This window comes from Mirounga angustirostris, unplaced genomic scaffold (genome assembly GCF_029215605.1).
Source record: "Mirounga angustirostris isolate CCGP_5_RB_7025 unplaced genomic scaffold, mMirAng1.0.hap1 SCAF_11, whole genome shotgun sequence".
Lineage (NCBI taxonomy): Eukaryota > Metazoa > Chordata > Mammalia > Carnivora > Phocidae > Mirounga > Mirounga angustirostris.
The window spans coordinates 76,474,722-76,494,233 of record NW_026991719.1 but is presented as its reverse complement, the minus strand read 5'-3'; the positions used below and the strand labels follow the sequence as shown (position 1 = coordinate 76,494,233).

The window sequence follows — 19,512 nt, the reverse complement described above, 5'->3', positions numbered from 1 at the left end:
ACTACGCCAAAAAAAATACCTGGAAATTTCAGCCAACTCTACAGGGGTGTTTATTCATCTATACCCAATCATTTCACTTCACAAAGTCAGTGTTTCTCTCCCTTGATTTTTGTTTGGTCAAATGAAATGATGCAATTCTATGTATACTGTGAAAATTAGCACACTAACAGAATATGCATATAGTTAAAGAAAACATGAAATATCAGAATGCTACCATACCTCTGCAGATCCAAATGTAAAAACACCACTATCTAGGAAAACAATAACACGCAAACACGAGGTTGCTTCTATTTCTGAGACCATAGTACCAGAAAGTCATTTCAATTAGTTGAAGAGATTTATACTAGAAACTGTCATACATGATTGACTATCCTTAAGTATTTATGTCTCTGGGTTTTTTTAAGATTTTATTTATTTATCTGAGAGAGAAAGAGAGAGAGCACAAGCAGTGGGAGCAGCAGAGGGAGAGGGAGAAGCAGGCTCTCCACTGAGCAGGGAGCCTAAAGCAGGGCTCAATTCCAGGATCTTGGGATCATGACCTGAGCCGAAGGCAGAAGCTTAACCGACTGAGCCCCCCAGGGGCCCCTACTTCTGTGTTTTCATGTAAGAACAGGTTATAGACACCTGCATCCAAAATAAGCATAAAAGTATAAAGCCAATATGAAGCATTCATAATGCACTGGACATTTTGACACATCAGGTATCCATGTCAAGCTGACAACATGATTTTTAACTAAGCAGAAACAATACTTGGCATACTTGGAATGTAAAATACACTGACTTAAACATGGTGGCAGATGAGAAGCATCTAACAGGTTTGTCCCAACTTCCCAATAAAAGCATCATTGAGATACTTTAGAAAATACTTTTACTTCTAGCTGACTGGTTATCCTAGTCAACTGGGTAGTCAAATGGAGTAGGGGCTGTCAATTTATAGAACACATAAAATTCTTTAAAAATACCTTTAAAAAAAAAAAGCACTAATCCAGAGACATAACCAAATACTGAAGACTAAGACGATCTTAGGAACATCTACCAAGTGGTCTAGAGTTTTCACCTTTAATGTGCCTAAAATATTAAGATGGAGCATACACAAAGCCTAGACCTTTTACAAGATGAGAGGGAAAATTAAATTCAATTTCTTATGTAAATATAAGACCCCAAAAGATAATATCCCCAGTGAAAGGCTTACCTTCAAGAAAAAACAATGCTCACCCACAGAGGAAAACAGTATGAAATCTTGCCTACTTTCGCCTTGACTCTGGGATCTAGGGTATGGGGCTTCCCCCTATAAATCTCTAACCACAAGACACCTCCCATGCAGGTTTTTGGCCAGAATTTAACTACCTAGTTGTCAAAAAAAAAAAAATATATATATATATACACACACACACACACACACACACACACATACTGAAGGAGAGATAAAGAGAGAGAGAATGAATTTAAATTTAAATTTAAATTTAAAGTGATTAGTCTTTGGTAGTGCTCCCAGACGTCTGGCAATAATTCATGCAAATTTCCAAGAAAAAAGTACCTTTAAACTTCAGTTTCAAAGTATTCTCACAGATAAAGTTTAGTAATCATTAGTTCACAATAAAAATAAAGATAACATAGAAAGCCGTGAAGAAACATTAGTAAAGTCAGCAAAAACAAACGATAGAATTAGACTTATAAAGACACAAGATATAATACTGGAAAAACAATTTCTAGAGATAAGAAATGTAATAATTGATATTAGAAATTCATTGGATTAGGTAAAACAGAAGATGAGGCACAAATCATAAAAAGAATAAGTAAACTGGACAACAGGCCTAAAAAATATCCAGTAAAGTACACAACATAAAGACAAACCATGAGATGTAAACACAAGAAAACCTAAACAGAGTGAGAATGTTTAAAATATGTTCAATTAGAATTATAAAGGCAACTATGAATAGAGAGAATAAAAGATAATACTTCAAATAAAAATGGCTAAAAAAAAAGGCTAATAATTTTCCAGTATGGATAAAATAACAATCATTAAATTCAGGAAGCCCAATGAATCAGGATAAACAGAAGAATTAATGTTGCTTAACAACAATCAAAACGAGGTATTGGTGAAAAAATCTGTTTACACTGCTGAGAGAAAATAATTTGAAAGCTAGAATTATATATCCATTGCAAATATCTTTTAAGTTCAAAGATGAAATAAACATATTATCAAACAAACTTTAAAGTGTTTACTATGACCAAAATCTCATTAAAGGTACTCTAAAAAATGTGTTTCAGTAAGAAATAAAATGATCCTAGAACGAAGCTGTCATATAAAAAGGAAGGTATAAACATAAGTTAAATATATGACTAAATTTAAGTAAACATGGATGAAACAGTAAACATATTGTCTAATTTAGATTTAAAAAAATAACTAAAATATGGACCAACAGATAAATTAGGAAGTGTCAAAATTTTTTTTTCAAAGTTGTTAAAAATGATGTAAATAAATAGATACACATGCCATGTTCAAAGACAGGAAGAATCAAATATAAGAATCTCAATAGACACAACTTCACAACTTTATGCAATTGTAATCAAATATTATGACTGAATTTTTGCTGTTGTTTAAACTTGACAAACTGATTATAAAATTTATGTGGCTGAAATAAGAGAGAATAATAGTCAACACATCCCTGAAAAGCAAGATCAATGTGGTTTGACATCCCCTATCAAAGACACCTGCTGAGGGCAACTAGCCTGAATGCCAGCTTTTTGTTATGCTTTACCTTAAAACCCAAGCCCCTGAGCAGTCATACAACTGCTTTTCTATGACAAACCTGTACCAGCCACAGTGTCTCAAGACCTCACCCAGAGGATCAGGGCAGTTCTGCACTGCACTGGGTCTCTAAAATTTGGAGTTCTAAAACCCAACCTCATGCCAGGGATAAAAGACAGGAACATTGCACTGCCAATGGGTGGGCTGACAGTGCAAACACAGACATGGTAGAGGCAGGGATCTGATGGAAGCCTGGGACACAAGAGGGTAGATTGTTTGCGCTTCTAAGAGGGCTTCCTGAAAAGTGGTGGATGCAAACTCACCTTTCCAGGGAAGAGAGCAAGCCAATGCCATTTTTCACCCCTCCCATCAACATGAACAGACTTTCAACAAGCAGCACAGCGCACACAATGGAGGCTTGGGCCCGATTACACCACAGCCCACCCCCTAGTACACTTCATGTGCCTTTTATAACAGGCAAGTGTGATTGGGAGCAAGAGCAGCAACAGAACCCTTCCCCAGAAAATGAACACAAAACCGTGCACCCACCAGGTCTATTGATCATAGAGTGTTGAAAGCTTCAGTTGTAGTGGAAATAGGACCAGGCACAGGTGTTCTTAAGACACAAAAGACAAGACCTAGACAAAATGCAAGGACAAAGGAATTCATTCAAAAAGAACAAACAACATGAGGTCACATACAGGGAGCTAATCAAAAGAGATATAAGTAATACACCTGAACCAGAATTTAAAACTACCATCATAAGCATACTACCTGGGCTTGAGAAAAGCATAGAAGAAAGCAGAGAGACCCTTACTGCAGGGATAAAAGACCTAAAATCTAGTCAGGCCAAAATAAAACATTCTATAACTGAGATGCAAAACCAACTGGATGTAATGACCACAAGTATGGAAGAAGTAGACGAACAAATAAGTAATATAGAAGATAAAATTATGGAAAATAATAAGAGTGAAAATAAGAGGTAAAGAAAAATATTGGATCGTGACTGAAGGCTTAGGGAACTCAGTGATCCTTTATGGAAAGCATAATAACGTCCATATCATAGGAGTCCCAGAAGAAGAAGAGAGGCAAAAAGGGCAGAAGGTTTACTTAAACAAGTTATAGCTAAAAACTTCCCCAATCTGGGGGAAGAAGGAAACATCCAAATCCAGGAGGCACAAAGAACTCCCATCAAAATCAACAAAAGCTGGCCAACACCAAGACATATGGTAGTAAAATTTGCCAATTACAGAGATAAGGAAAGAATCCTGAAAGCAAGAAGGGAAAACAAATCCCTAACCTACAATGGAACACAAATCAGGTTAGCAGCAGATCACCAAAGAAACTTGGCAGGCCAGATGGGAGTGGCAGGATATATTCAACGTGATGAATGGGAAAAATATGCAGCCAAGAATATATTATTCAGCAAGGCTATCATTCAGAATACAAGGAGAGATAAAGAATTTCACAGACAAACAAAATAAAGGAATTTGTGACCACTAAACCAGCCCTGGAAGAAATATTAAAGGAGACTCTCTGAGTGGAAAACAAAGACCAAAAGCAACAAGACTAGAATGGAACAAAAAAAAATTTCCAGAAACAGCAAATTAACAGATAATACAATGGCACTAAATTTATATCTATCATTAAACATTCTGAATAAAAATAGAGTAAATGCTCCAACAGAAAGACATAGGGTATCAGAATGGACGAAAAAAATTAAGACTCATCCATATGTTGCTTACAAGAGACCTAAAGACACCTGCAGATTGAAAGTGAGGGAAAGGAGAACCATCTATTATGTTAATGGATGTCAAAAGAAACGCAGAGTAGCGATATTTATATTAGACAAACTAGATCTTAAAACAATGACAGTAATAAGAAGGGAACAATATCATCATAAAGGGGATTATCCAACAGGAATATCTAACAATTATAAATATTTACACCCCCAACTTGGGAGCACCCAAATACATAAATCAAGACAAACGTAAAGAAACTTACTGATAATAATACAAAAATAGTAGGGGACTCTAACACCCCATTTAGAGCACTGGATAAATCATATAAGCAGAAGTTGACCAGCAAAGAATGGCTATGAATGATACACTGAACCAGATGGACTTCACAGATATATTCAGAACATTTCATCCTAAAGCAGCAGAATACCTGAGATGATGTAGGCTTGTAAGCCCCTTGCAGGCCCAGATCATTTGAGGACTGCACTGAGGTTAAGGACGGCCAGGCAGGCCTGGGCCAGGAGGAGAAAATGTTCTCTTCCCCTTATCTCATGTTGCAAGTTCTAAATGCCTGGATCAGCAGGAAGTGGCTCTTGCCTAGCTTAAAGTGTATCTTTCTAAACAGAAGTGTTCTTTCTAAAGACAAAGAACATGTTGTCTCCAAAGGAAGGATGGCTAAGAGAATTCTTTATTCTGCAAGCATAAACAGGATGTATTTTGTTCTTATTGAATTTCATGTATATTTCACTTCATGGATGTTGGCTTGATACTTTAAGTATACATTGTTATGTTTATCTGATCACTGCGAGTATATAGCTACGTGAGAAATAAACGGCAGTATGCAGTTGCAAGTGCTGCCTTTGCTCTGCATCCCCTGTGTCCTGGTGATTTCGTAGACCCTTACCCAGGGACCCCAACGCACTAGACGTTGACAATTGGCGCCCGAACAGGGACCCTGAAGGATGTTCAGGAAGGGTGAGTAACTTAATTAAGTACAGGGTTATGGGACAAGAAACTTCTACTCCTTATGTTCGAATGCTGAAGCATTCACTTGCTGTCTATGGTATTACTGTCGCTTCTAATGATATTGAGCTGTGCTTGAAGGTGGTTCGGGAATGGAATCCTTGGTTTCCAGAGGAGGGAACTTTAGACATGGATAATTGGCGGCGAGTTCGACATAATGTCGAGAAGGCAATGAGACAGGGAGAAAAAATTCCCGTACGGTTTTGGTCTATTTGGTCGATTATTTTTACAGTGCTTAAAGCAATGGAGGATGACCGCACAGTTGAAGATTTCCAGAAGGAGATGGCTCCTTCCATACAAGACCTCCCTTTAGATACGGATGAGAAAAGGGCAGTAGAGAAAGATACCTTTAAGCTTACTCCATCCCGTGAGCCTAGCGAGTGTGGTAATGAAGAACCAAAACCGAAAGTAAAATCGGATCCCGAGGTGGAGCGTGTGTGGAAGGTTTTTCAGCAGGTTATGGCTATGGCGGAAGAGTCTAAGAAACCCTCTAGGAAGCCCTCTGCTCCGCCTTTGCCGTCTGTACCAGCTCTTTCTTCTAAAAATCCTTTCCTTTCTGCTGCTTTAGCTGAGCTTGATGCGCTAGAGGATAGCGATGATGAGGGTGGCGCAGGTAATTCTGTCTTTGCTTTTCCTGTTATCAGGCCTCCCCCAATCCAGGGGGTGGCACAAGCACCATATTATGACGGAATAGGTATAGAAGATATTGGTCGCTTGAAAAAGGCAGTGTCTTTGTATGGACCACAATCACATTATGTTAAGGAGCTGGTCAATGGTCTAGCTCGACATTATAACAATTTTTCTCCTGAGGACTGGAGGGTCCTCTGTCGGGCTCTTTTAAAGGAGCCTGAATATCTGCAGTGGCAGATGTGGTTTTCTGAACTTTGTATGTATGTACATGTGGTAATAGATTCTCAATTTATATTCTCAATTTATATGGGCCACAGCACAAAGTGGCGAAACTGCACAACATGTTATCACCCATCTTCTAGAAACTTTTGCTGTGATGGGTTTACCATCTATTATTAAAACAGATAATGGACCTGCATATAGCAGTAAAAAATTTCAAACTTTCTGTGAACAATATGGTATCATGCACAAAACAGGCATTGAATACAATCCTCAAGGGCAAGCCATTGTAGAACGTGCGCATAGTACTTTAAAGTTACAAATTAAAAAATTAAAAAGGAGGAAGAAGGATCATATCTTAGCATTCACTCAATCAAATGCACGTTCCATTTTGCAACAAGCTCTGTTCGCATTAAATTTCTTGAATCTTCCGCAGGGAGATATCCTCTCCCGTGCAGAGAAACAGTTCATAGAGGGAGAGGTTGCTCTTCCTCCATTAAATGAACATATATGGTTTAAACCAACCGCAGATGCAGAATGGCGACCGGGGCTATTGCTTTGCAGAGGGAAGGGTTATGCTTATGTCTCCACAGAGGATGGACGGACCTGTTCCTGGCTCCCCGCACGGTGGATCCGGTCAAGGACCAATTCGGACGGCACCGTATCCCACCAGGCGACGGATGGGGAATCCAGACCAAGATGAACTTCCGTTACAGGCCATGGCACATCTGAATTTGGGAGGACGACGTCGCCGTCGGCAGATATTTGCTACTGCTTTGCCGACTTGGGGGCAAATTAAAAAGCTTAGTGGGGAGGGGCAAAAAATCCTGCAGCGAACAGGGAAGGCTTGTACGCCTGAAAATTTATTTTTGGCTATGTGTGCCTTGCTTACTGTATCATCTTCTGCCGATTCAGAGTTCGGGGCACACTGCTGGAGGAATGGGATTTGTATTGTTGATTGTTATCTTATGCTTTATGCTGTTGCATTTTTGCTATCTAAAGCCTCCCCAGAATTCTATGGCCATCCTTTGGAGGGCACTTTTATTAAAACAAAAGAAAAAAGAAGGAATTGAGATGATGTAGGCTTGTAAGCCCCTTGCAGGCCCAGATCATTTGAGGACTGCACTGAGGTTAAGGACGGCCAGGCAGGCCTGGGCCAGGAGGAGAAAATGTTCTCTTCCCTTTATCTCATGTTGCAAGTTCTAAATGCCTGGATCAGCAGGAAGTGGCTCTTGCCTAGCTTAAAGTGTATCTTTCTAAACAGAAGTGTTCTTTCTAAAGACAAAGAACATGTTGTCTCCAAAGGAAGGATGGCTAAGAGAATTCTTTATTCTGCAAGCATAAACGGGATGTATTTTGTTCTTATTGAATTTCATGTATATTTCACTTCACGGATGTTGGCTTGATACTTTAAGTATACATTGTTATGTTTATCTGATCACTGCGAGTATATAGCTACGTGAGAAATAAACGGCAGTATGCAGTTGCAAGTGCTGCCTTTGCTCTGCATCCCCTGTGTCCTGGTGATTTCGTAGACCCTTACCCAGGGACCCCAACGCACTAGACGTTGACAAATACCCATGCTTTTCAAGTGTACATGGAACACTGTGCAGAATAGATCACATACTGGGTCACAAATCAGCTCTCAACAAGTACAAAAAAACTGAGATCATACCATGCGTATTTTTAGACCAAAACGTTATAAAACTTGAAGTCAATCATACACACACACACACACACACACACACACAAATTGGAAAAGACCACAAATACATGGAGGTTAAAGAACATCCTACTAAAGAATGAATAGGTTCACTAGGATTAAAGAAGAAATTTTAAAAATGCACAGAAGCAAATGAAGATGAAAACATGATAGTCCAGAACCTTTGGGATAAAGCAAAGGCAGTTATAAGAGGGAAGATTATAGCAATACAGGTCTACCTCAAAAAAAATGTTTCAAATTCACAACCTAACATTACACATAAAGGAGCTAAAAAAGTAACAGAAGGGGAGCCTGGGTGGCTCAGTTGGTTCAGTGTCTGCCTTCGGCTTAGGTCAAGATCTCAGGGCTGTGGGATTGAGCCCCACTTTGGGCTCCCTGCTCAGTGGAGAGAGTGCTTCTCCCTCTCCCTCTGCCCCTCCCCCACACTCATGCTCTCTCTCTCTCTCGAATAAATAAAATCTTTAAAAAAAAAAAAGGAACCACAAATGAAGCCTAAAGCCAGCAGAAGAAGGGAAATAATAAAGATTATAGAAATAAATGATATAGAACCAAACAAAAAACAGTGGAACAAATCGACAAAACTAATAGCTGCTTCTTTGAAAGACTCGATAAAACTGATGAACTGCTACCCAAAATTATCAAAAGGAGAAAGGACTCAAATAAAATAATGAATGAGAGAGAAGAGATCACAACCAATACCACAGAAATATACGCAATTATTAGAGAATATTATGAAGAATTATATGCCAAGAAACTGGGCAATCTGGAAAAAAAGAACAAATTCATAGAAACATACACACTAATAAAACTGAAACAGAAAGATGTGGAAAATTTGAATAGGCCCAGTTATTGAATCAGTAATCAAAACTCTCCCAACGAACAAAAAAGTCCAGGGCCAGACAGCTTCCCAGGGGAATTCTACCAGACATTTAAAGAAGAGTTAATAACTATTCTTCTCAAACCCTTCCAAAAAATTAAAAATGGAAGGAAAACTTTCAAACTCATTCTACAAAGTCAGCATTACCTTGATTCCAAGATCAAAGACCCCACTAGAAAGGAGAACTACAGGCCAATATCCCTGATGAACATGGATGCAAAAATTCTTAACATGATACTGGCAAATTGAATCCAACAGTACATTAAAAGAATTATTCACCATGATTGAGTGGGTTTTATTCCTGGGCTGCAGGGTGGTTCGGTATTCGCAAATCAATCAATGTGATACACCACATTAATAAAAGAAAGGATAAGAACCATATGATCCTCTCAATAGATGCAGAAAAAGCATTTGATAAGGTAGACCATCATTCCTAATAAAAACCTTCAAAAAAAGTAGGGATGGATAACATACCTCAACATCATAAGAGCCATATATGAAAGACCCATAGCTAATATACTCAGTGGTGAAAAACTGAGAGCTTTTCCTTTGTGGTCAAGAAAAAAACAGGGATGTCTACTCACCATTGTTAATATTTTTTTTAAAGATTTTATTCATTCATTTTGAGAGAGAGAGAGAGAGAACAAGTGAGCACAAGTCAGGGAAAGCAGCAGAGGGAGAGGGAGAAGCAGACTCCTGGCTGAGCAGGAAGCCCGACGTGGGGCTCAATCCCAGGACCCTGAGATCATGACCTGAGCCAAAGGCAGATGCTCAACCAACTGAGCCACCCAGGTGCCCCTCACCATTGTTATTTAACATAGCACTGGAAGTCCTAGCCTTAGCAATCACACAACAAAAAGAAATAAAAAGCATTCAAATCCACAAAGAAGAGCTCAAACTTTCACTATTTGCAATTGATGTCATACTCTATGTAGAAAACCCAAGATTCCACCAAAAAAAAAAAAATTGCTAGAACTGATACACAAATTCAGTAATGTCTCAGGATACAAAAATCAGCCTACAGAAATCTGTTGCATTTCTATACACCAACAATAAAGAAACAGAAAGAGAAATCAAGGAATCGATGCCATTTATAACTGTACCAAAAGCAATAAGATACATAGGAATAACTCTAACCAAAGAGGTAAAAGATCTGTACTCCAAAAACTATAGAAGACTTATGAAAGAAATTGAAAATGTCACAAAGAAATGGAAAAACATTCCAAGCTTATGGATTGGAAGAACAAATATTATTAAAATGTCTATACTACACAAAACAATCTACACACTCAATGAAATCCCTATAAAAATACCACCAGCATTTTGCACACAGGTGGACAAACAACCCTAAAATTTGTATAGAACCACAAAACACCCTGAATAGCCAAAGCAATACTGAAAAAGAAAAGCAAAGCTTGTAGGTATCACAATGCTGGACTTCCAGTTGTATTAAAAAGATGTATGATCAAGACAGTATGGTACTGGCACAAGAACAGAGACATAGATCAAAGAAACAGGAGAGAAAACCCAGAAATGGACCCACAACTATATGGTCACCTCATCTTTGACAAAGCAGGAAAGAATATCCAATGGAGAAAAGACAGTTTCTTCACCAAATGGTGTTAGGAAAACTGGACAGCAACATGCAGAAAAATGAAACTGTACCATTTTCTTATATCATATACAAAAATAAACTCAAAATGGATGAAAGACCTAAATGTGAGACAGGAATCCATCAAAATTCTAGAGAAGAACACAGGCAGAAACCTCTTTGACCTCGGCCATAGCAACTTATTACCAGACCTGTCTCTGGAAACAAAGGGAAACAAAAGCAAAAATGAACCATTGGGACTTCATCAAGATAAAAAGCTTCTGCAAAGTCAAGGACACAATCAACAAAACTAAAACAGACCTATAGAATGGGAGAAGATATTTGCAAATGACATATCTGATAAAGGGTTATTATCCAAAATCTATAAAGAACTTACCAAACTCAACACCCAAAAAACAAATAATCCAGTTAAGAAATGGGCAGAAGACATGAATAGACATTTTTCCAAAACAGCCAGATGGTCAACACACACATGAAAAGATGCTCAACATCCCTCATCATCAGGGAAATACAAATCAAAACCATGATGAGATACCACCTCACATCTGTCAGAATGGCTAAAGTTAACAAACAACACAGGAAACAAGAGATGTTGGTGAGGATATAGAGAAAAAGGAACCCTTTTACACTGTTGGTGGGAATGCAAACTGGTGCAGCTACTCTGGAAAACAGTATGGAGGTTCCCCAAAAAGTTAAAAATAGAACTACCCTATGACCAGTAATTGCACTACTAGGTATTTACTCAAAGGATACAAAAATACTGATTTGAAGGGGCACAAGCAACCTGATGTTTACAGCACCATTATCAACAATAGCCAAATTATAGAAAGAGACCAAATGTCCATCGATTGATGAATGAACAAAGAAGATGTGGTGTGTGTGTGTGTATGTGTGTGTATAATGGAATATTAGTGAGTCATCAAAAAATGAAATCTTGCCATTTGTAAGGACATGGATAGAGCTATAGTGTATTATGCTAAGCCAAACAAGTCAGTCAGAGAGAGAAAAGTACCAGATGATTTCACTCATATGTAGTATTTAAGAAACAAAATAGATGAACATAGGGGAAGGGAAAAAAAGAGAGTGAAGCAAACCATAAAAGATTCTTAATTATTGAAAATAAACTGAGGTTTGGTGGAGGGGAGGTGGGCAGGGGATGGGTTAAATGTGTTATTGGTATTAAGGAGGGCACTTGTATTGAGCACTGGGTGTTACACGTACATGATGAATCACTAAATTCTACTCTCGAAATCAATATTACACTACATGTTAATTAACTAGAATTTAAATACAAATTCAAAAAATAAAAGAAATAAACATAAGGTTTTTAGAATGGTATAAAGTGAACTGCTCATTATTAAGGCATTAATATAAAACAAAAGAAAAAACCCCACATAGTATGTTATAAAGAAAACTCATAGTAATAAAGTAATAAAGTCAACACACAGTAAAATGATTGCCTATATTCACAACTTAAAAATAATTATGGCCTATTCTTTAAACAATGCCTGAATAAGGGTATTTGCAATTTAATGAGAAGGCAGTCTGTCAGAGTTTAAACATAACACAAATATTTTACATTCCTGGGAAAGAGATTTTTTTAAACACATGGAATCAATTTTGTTTTTGCCTAACCAAATGTCCAAACCTCTGTCATGAAGTTTCTAATTAACATTGAAAATAGAAGCAAAGCAAATAATTGGAAGCTTATTAAATTCTGAAACTTTACTATGTTTCTGAAATAAAAGTAATTTTGAAGATGGTGGTTCTCAAAGGGACAATTTTGTCTAGTCAGGGACATTTTTTAATGTCTAAAGGCATTTTTGTTTTTCCTAACTGGTGGTGGGGAGGTTGCTACTGGCATCTAGTGGGTAGAGGCCAGGAATACTGCTAAACATCCAACAATGTATAGGACAGGACTCCACAAAAAAGAATTATTGAGCCAAAATATCAACAGTGTCAAAGTTAAGGAACTCGTCTTAAGCATATGCTTTCAGCGCTTGTCAAATACTTTTAAACTTATTTATTGTGTAATATTTAAGAAATACAGAAATGTATACACAAGACAATGAATCTATGTGCTTACCACTGAGCTTAATAAAAAATGTTCAATCCCTCCTTCTCTATTCCTTACTGACTCTCTAGTTTTTATAGATTATTTAAAATACCTATTATGTTATTGCTATAACTGTGTTAAAATACATCATAACATGTTGGCTATATCATGTTAAATTGTACTACAACTATCATATGACTTTAATAGATTTAATGATTAGGCATATTTATGCTTTACACAGGAGACCTAGAATTATAACAGAACATTGCAAAAACCATACGGTAAGTAAATATTTATTCCTTGTATGTAGACTGTCTTGAATAATTCCTGAATATACAACTGAGAGGAACTGGTTTTACAAATAAAAATCAATTACAAATGTGTTATAATTCATTAAATACATGACTAGTTGACAATCTGTGGATTCCAAACAAATTTATATAACACAAAAAAATGAGTAGGAAGCTGGTAAACAAAAAAAACAAAAAAAAAACAACCAAAAATACCATGTGATTCTTTTCCATCTCTGTTAGTTTCATTGAGGGCATTGGAGCCTGGATTCTCTGCCTCCATTTCTCCTGGACTGAGGGACACCTGCTTTTGTCTAGAGGTAGCTTCATAACTGCAAGTTTGAATAAGGATTTTGGTATAACCTTGCTTCTCATTTCCTAGTTCAAGGTTCTAGAAATCTGTGTGAGGAAAAAGATGGCACTTTCCACATTCTACAACTGCAAGGGAATTCTTGATCTACCACAAACATCATGTATAGGATGAAAGAACCAGAATTTTAATAAAGTTCTATCATGGCTTGAAGTCTACAAGGCAGCAGAAAATACGATCTTTGAGGCCACATCTTGCTCAACTATTAATAAGAACAATATTTCGTTAATAAAATGAAATATTCGTTAAAATCTTTTTTAAAAAAGACCTATGTTTTGTTCAAAGTGTAAATAAACTAAAATATGTTGCATTTTAAAATGCTTTTTACAATCCAATTAGTATAAAAAAATTGTTTAAAGCTACTTTTTCTCTCTTTTTAAAATAGTCTGATATCACTTATGAACATCAATACAAATGAATACTTGTATTAATCAACAATAGACATAGAAGGGATGAAAATAAGCAGTCATTACATTTACTTGGAATAGATATGATTTTATCAACAGACTGAAAGTAGCAAACAAGGGTCAAAGATAAGCAGTGAAGGAAGGGAAGAGAAAAAAAAAAATCACCCAACTAACCAGTTAGAAAGAAAAGATGAAAAAGAACAGCAACTCATGGATAAAAGTATTTTTAGATTACAATAGCATGCCATAAAGTAATCATTTATTCCACCATGATGAAAAATGGGAAAGAAATGCTTTATGAATGTTCCTGTTATTGCTAATGTTTCATTTTTCTCTAAAAAATTATGGAAATGAATGTGGTTAATACAAGTTGTTATTTAAGAGAAAAATGTTTTCAAACTCTACAGTGTTAATGCCATTATAGCCTTAATTGATATACTTATAGTCATCAACCCTTGTAAAATACACGAACACATGCAGACTCACAGGCTGCATAAAATACAGATGGTCGATAGCCACGTAAATAGATCAATGATTACAAAGATGGATTGAGGAGACAAAAATGAGCTCTACTATTACACATGCATGAACTTCCTGACTATAAGAATAATTATACTCCAGAATTAGTTAACTGAGGGAAGTTGAAGAATCATTTTTCCCTGCAGAATCAATAGATACCTATCTATCTTTGACGGCCTAGGAGTAGCATTGCCTTGGAATCAGGGCAATGTATCAGATGACCTGTGCTTTATTCTAATTATTATGTCAGGACCCAATAAAAGTTACATAATTCATATAATCTGTTTTGAGACATAAAGTAACAATTGGAAAAACATAATCATGTGGCTACCTGTAGACCCTATACATTTGGTACAGTGCTGGATACTTGAATGGGTTCCAGAAGAGTAACATGGCCAGCAGGAGTAGAAATTATCTGAGGGGAAAAAAGCAAGCTGGAATACTCTCATGCATTCACTACAGGAAGACATCTATGGAGGTATTTTTGTAATTTCCAGGTATGAAGGAGATGCCCTAGAGCCATATTTCACTGAGGGGATATTATTAAGAAAGATCAGGGCCCTTTATTTAGAAAAGAATTTATTTAAAATGAAAGAAAGTAAGGAAAGGAGGGAAGAGAGAAAGGAGGTAAGAGGAAGAGAGGGTGGAAAGGAAGGAGGAAAGGGAAGGAGGAAAGTTAAGAGAAAATGAAGTGGGTGGAGAATGAAGAAAAATTTGATAGTGGATAGCTGCACACCCAGAAGAAATGCCTCTGTCCCTTAAAAATAAGGGAGACATCATCCAAAAGACAATAAACAGAACATTTGCTTAAGGAATACAATAATCTGGTATGATGTATGGATTATTTTAAGAAAAAACTACAAGAAAATAACTACTACTTAAACTAAGTAAATCACTAAAATTCAGGATATCAAAAGGGGTATCTTTTACCCCATCTCATTCTCTTATTCATCATTCCTTAAAATTCTCCCCTGTGCTAGCTACTGTGACACACCACAGTATCTGGCCCTCTCCCTGACATGGTGGCTCACTTTGTTCCGATATCTATAACACCATCCATTCCCTCAACCAGTGTGTTCTAAGGAAACGTGGTCTTTAACCTTCCATTTGTCACTTTTCTTCCACTATCTACTTTGGTAGATATCCCCTATCCACTATCTTTGATCCTCATACTCGAACAAACATTTCTTTGCAAATGATTCCAAAAATCCTATTTTCAGTCCTAATCTCCATTCTGACTTCCAATTACATATTCTTTTTTTTTTAAAGATTTTTTTTTATTTTATTTATTTGAGAGGGAGAGAATGAGAGCGAGCACATGAGAGGGGGGAGGGTCAGAGGGAGAAGCAGACTCCCTGCCGAGCAGGGAGCCCGATGCGGGACTCGATCCAGGAACTCCAGGATCATGACCTGAGCCGAAGGGAGTCGCTTAACCAACTGAGCCACCCAGGCGCCCCCAATTACATATTCTAATATATTTTTAAAAATTTTCTCCCCTGCCCTTTTCTCTGTGTGATATATTTCACTTAACATAATGTTCTCAAGGTCCATCTGTGTTGTCATAAATAAAAGGATTTCCTCCTTTCCTATGGCTGAGTAATAGTCCTCTGTGTGTGTGTGTGTGTGTAACTTCTTTATCTATTTATTTATCAATAGACATGTAGATTGTTTCCATGTCTTGGCTATTGTAAAAACAAAATGCTGCAATAAAAATGGGTATGCAGACATCTCTTCAATATAGTGATTTCATTTCCTTCAGAGAAATAACCAGGAGTGTGATTGCTCAATCATATAGTAGTTCAATTTTAATTTTTTCATGAATTAACACAGTTTTCCAGAGTGGCTGCACCAATTTACATTCCCACCAACAGTTTACAATGGTTCTCTTTTCTCCACATCCTCACCAGCACTTGTTATCTCTTGTCTTTTTTATAATAGTGATTCCAATAGATGTGAGGTGATAGCTCATTATAGTTTTGATTTGTATTTCCCTGATAATTAGTAATACTGAGCATCTTTTCATGTACCTGTTGGCCACTGGAATATTTTCAAGTCCTTTGCTGATGCTTTAAGTCAAATTATTTGGTTTTCTTCTCTTTAAGTTGTAGGAGTTCCTTATATATATTGGATATTAACCGCTATCAGATTTGTGGTTTGCAAATATTTTCTCCCATACTGTAGGCTGCCTTTTCACTCTGTTGACTATTTCCTGTGCTGTGCAGAAAACTTAGTTTGATGTAGTCCCTCTTATTTTTGCTTTTAGTGTCACATCAAAAAAATACTTCCAAGATCAATGTCAAGGAGCTTTTCCCCTGTTTTCTTCTAGGAATTTTATGATTTAAAGACTTATATTTAAGTCTTTAAAAATCCATTTCAAATAAATTTTTGTGAATGGTATAAGGTGCCAGTTTCATTCTTTTGCATATGACTATCCAGTTTTCCCAGCACAATTTATTGAAAGGATTAACCTTTTCTCCATTCAGTATTCTTAGCTACCTTATCCAGTATTATTTGACTGTATATGCACAGGTTTATTTCTGGGCTCTCAATTCTGTTCCATTGATCTACATACCATAATATTTTGATTACTATAGTTCTGTAACATAGTTTGATATCAGGACGTGTGATGCCTCCATCTTTGTTCTTTCCTGGGATTGTTTTGGGTATTCGTGGTCCACTGTGTTTTCATGTGAATTTTAGGATTTTTTTTTTTATTTCTGTAAAAAATTCTACTGGAACCTTGACAGAAATCATATTTTATCTATAGAGCACTTTGGGTATTATGAACATTTTAACAAAATAATTCTTCCAATCCATGAACATGAAATATCTTTCCATTTACCTGTGTCTTCTTCGATCTCTGTCATCAGTATCTTAGAGATTTCAGGTTACAGATTTTTCATCTCCTTAAATTTATGCCTAAGTACTGTACTGTTCTTAATGCTATTTTGAGACTGTTTCTTTTTCAGATATTTTGTTGTTACTACACAGAAACACAACTGCTTTTTGTATGTTAATTTTGTATCCTGCAACTTTACTGAAGTTGCTTATTAGTTCTATCAATTTTTTGATGGAGTCTTTATGATTTTCTATATTTAAGATCATGTGATCTGCAAACACAATTTTACTTCTCTCTTTCCTATTTGGATGCATTTTATTTATTTTCATACTTCATTGCTCTGATTAGGACTACCAGTACTAGGTTGAATAGGAGTGGAAAGAACGGACATCCTTCCCTTATTCCTGACCTTGGAGGGAAAGCTTTCCACCTTTCATCGTTCAGTATGGTATTAGCTGTATGCTTATCACTTATGGCCTTTAACATGTTGAAGTATGTTCCTTCTATATCCAAACTGTTGAGAGGTTTTATCATGAATGGATATTGAATTTTGTCAAATGTTTTTTCTGCATCTATTGAGATGATGATATGGGTTTTATCTTTCATTCTATTAACATGATGTATCCCATTTACTAATTTATGCATATTGAACATAATGTTTTGATTACATTTTTGTGATCAGATCTTTGCATCACAGATCTGAATCACAATTGATCATGGTTTATGATCCTCTTAATGAACTGTTGAATTCGATTTGCTAGCTGTTGATAAATTTTGCATTCATATTCATCAGGTATATTGGCCTATACTTTTCCTGTAGTGTTCTTATCTGGCTTTGGTATCAGGGTAATGCTGGTGTCATAAAATGAGATGGGGAGTATTCCTTCCTCTTCCCATTTTTGGAAGCATTTCAGAAGGATTGGTGTTAATTCTTTTTTAACCATTTGGTAAAATTCATGAGTGAAATCATCTGATCCCAGACTTTTCTTTGTTGAGAGGTTTTTGATTACTGTTTCAATCTCCTTAGTCATCATGGTCTGTTCATATATCCTATTTCTTCATGATTCAGTCTTGTTCAGTTGTATGTTACTCAGAATTTATCCATTTCTTCTAGGCTGTGCAATCAGTTGGCATATAATTGTTCACAGTAGTCTCTTATAATTCTTTGTATTTCTTTGGCATCAGATGTAATGTCTTCTATTTCATTTATAATTTTATTTATGTGGATCTTCTCTTTTTTTTTCCTTGGGTTAGTCTAGCTACAGGCTTGTCAATTTTATCTCCAAAGAACTAACTCTTAGTTTTATTGATCTATTCTATTGTTTTCTTATTCTCGATTTCATTTATTTCTGCTCTACTCTTTTCCTTCTGTCTGCTAACCTTGGGCTTAGTTCTTTTTTTTTTTTTTTCTAGTACCCTGAGGTGTAAAGTTCAGTTATTTGAGATCTTTCTTTTTCTTGATATATGTGTTTATACCTAAATTCCCTGTTAGAAGTGCTTTAATTCCATCCCATAAGTTTTGTCTCAACAAATATTTTTTTATTTCATTTTTTAAAAAGCCTTCTGTAATCCATTAGTTGTTCAGGAGTATGCTGTTTAATTTCCATATATTTGACTTCTAGTTCCATACCAGTGTGGTCAGAAAAGACACTTGGGGTGGCTTGCGCCAACCTGCCAGATGAGGGGCTGCATGGCTTTGGCCTCCACTGCAGCCCTGTTCAGGCCGCGGGGCCTGGAACCTGCTGCAGTTCCCAAGGCTGGTGGGGCAGCTCAAGAGAGTCCCATGGACTGCCTGGATATACAAAAATGTTTAGAGGTAAGTGTATCAGATCACATGTACAGAATGGCAGTTATGGCTCTCGTTCCCAAAAGTGAGCATCTTAACAAAGACCAGAAGCTATGAAGCAGCTAACCCAGCTCCTCCTACAGCATCTCAGAAAGGAACTTTATGAACTTCGGGAAAAGTATGAGACCCAATTCAGTGCATAAGCCAAATATGTGAAGCAGCTGGACCAAAGTGAGATGATTCTTCAGATATCTGAGTATGAAGGCCTTGAAAACAAACCTGGGAGGTTGTACAAGTTCTATAATTCAACAGCAGGAAAATTCAGTCACCCTAAGTTAGTCCAGCTTGTTTCTGAACTTGAGGCAAAAAGAAACACTAACATAGTTGCCACCACCAGTGAGCCACCCTCCTGATATGGCCTCTGTGTTCCTATACTCATGTGACAAACATTTTATTTTTCCATTTCATGGTGTTGTTTTGCCACTATTAGTTTGTTGATTCCACAGATATGAGTCTATTCATTTGCAATTGCCTGGACTCCAGTAAGAAATGCGATACAATTTGGATGATAAAAGAAGCTACGGAACAGGATGTGGTCCAAAAATGCCATGGATGCAGATTAAGGGCAGTGCAGGGAGGTTTTTCTAAACTAAATACATTTTTAAAACCT

The 19,512-nt window shown here is 36.7% G+C and overlaps 1 protein-coding gene and 1 pseudogene across 8 annotated transcripts in view; one reads left to right on the top strand and one right to left on the bottom strand.

Annotated features, from left to right (window-relative positions):
• Nucleotides 1-19,512, bottom strand: part of DIAPH2 (diaphanous related formin 2) — a 961,567-nt gene that overhangs the window by 478,551 nt on the left and 463,504 nt on the right. The window lies entirely within an intron of this gene.
• Nucleotides 5,527-19,255, top strand: LOC123843220 (5'-deoxynucleotidase HDDC2-like; annotated as a pseudogene).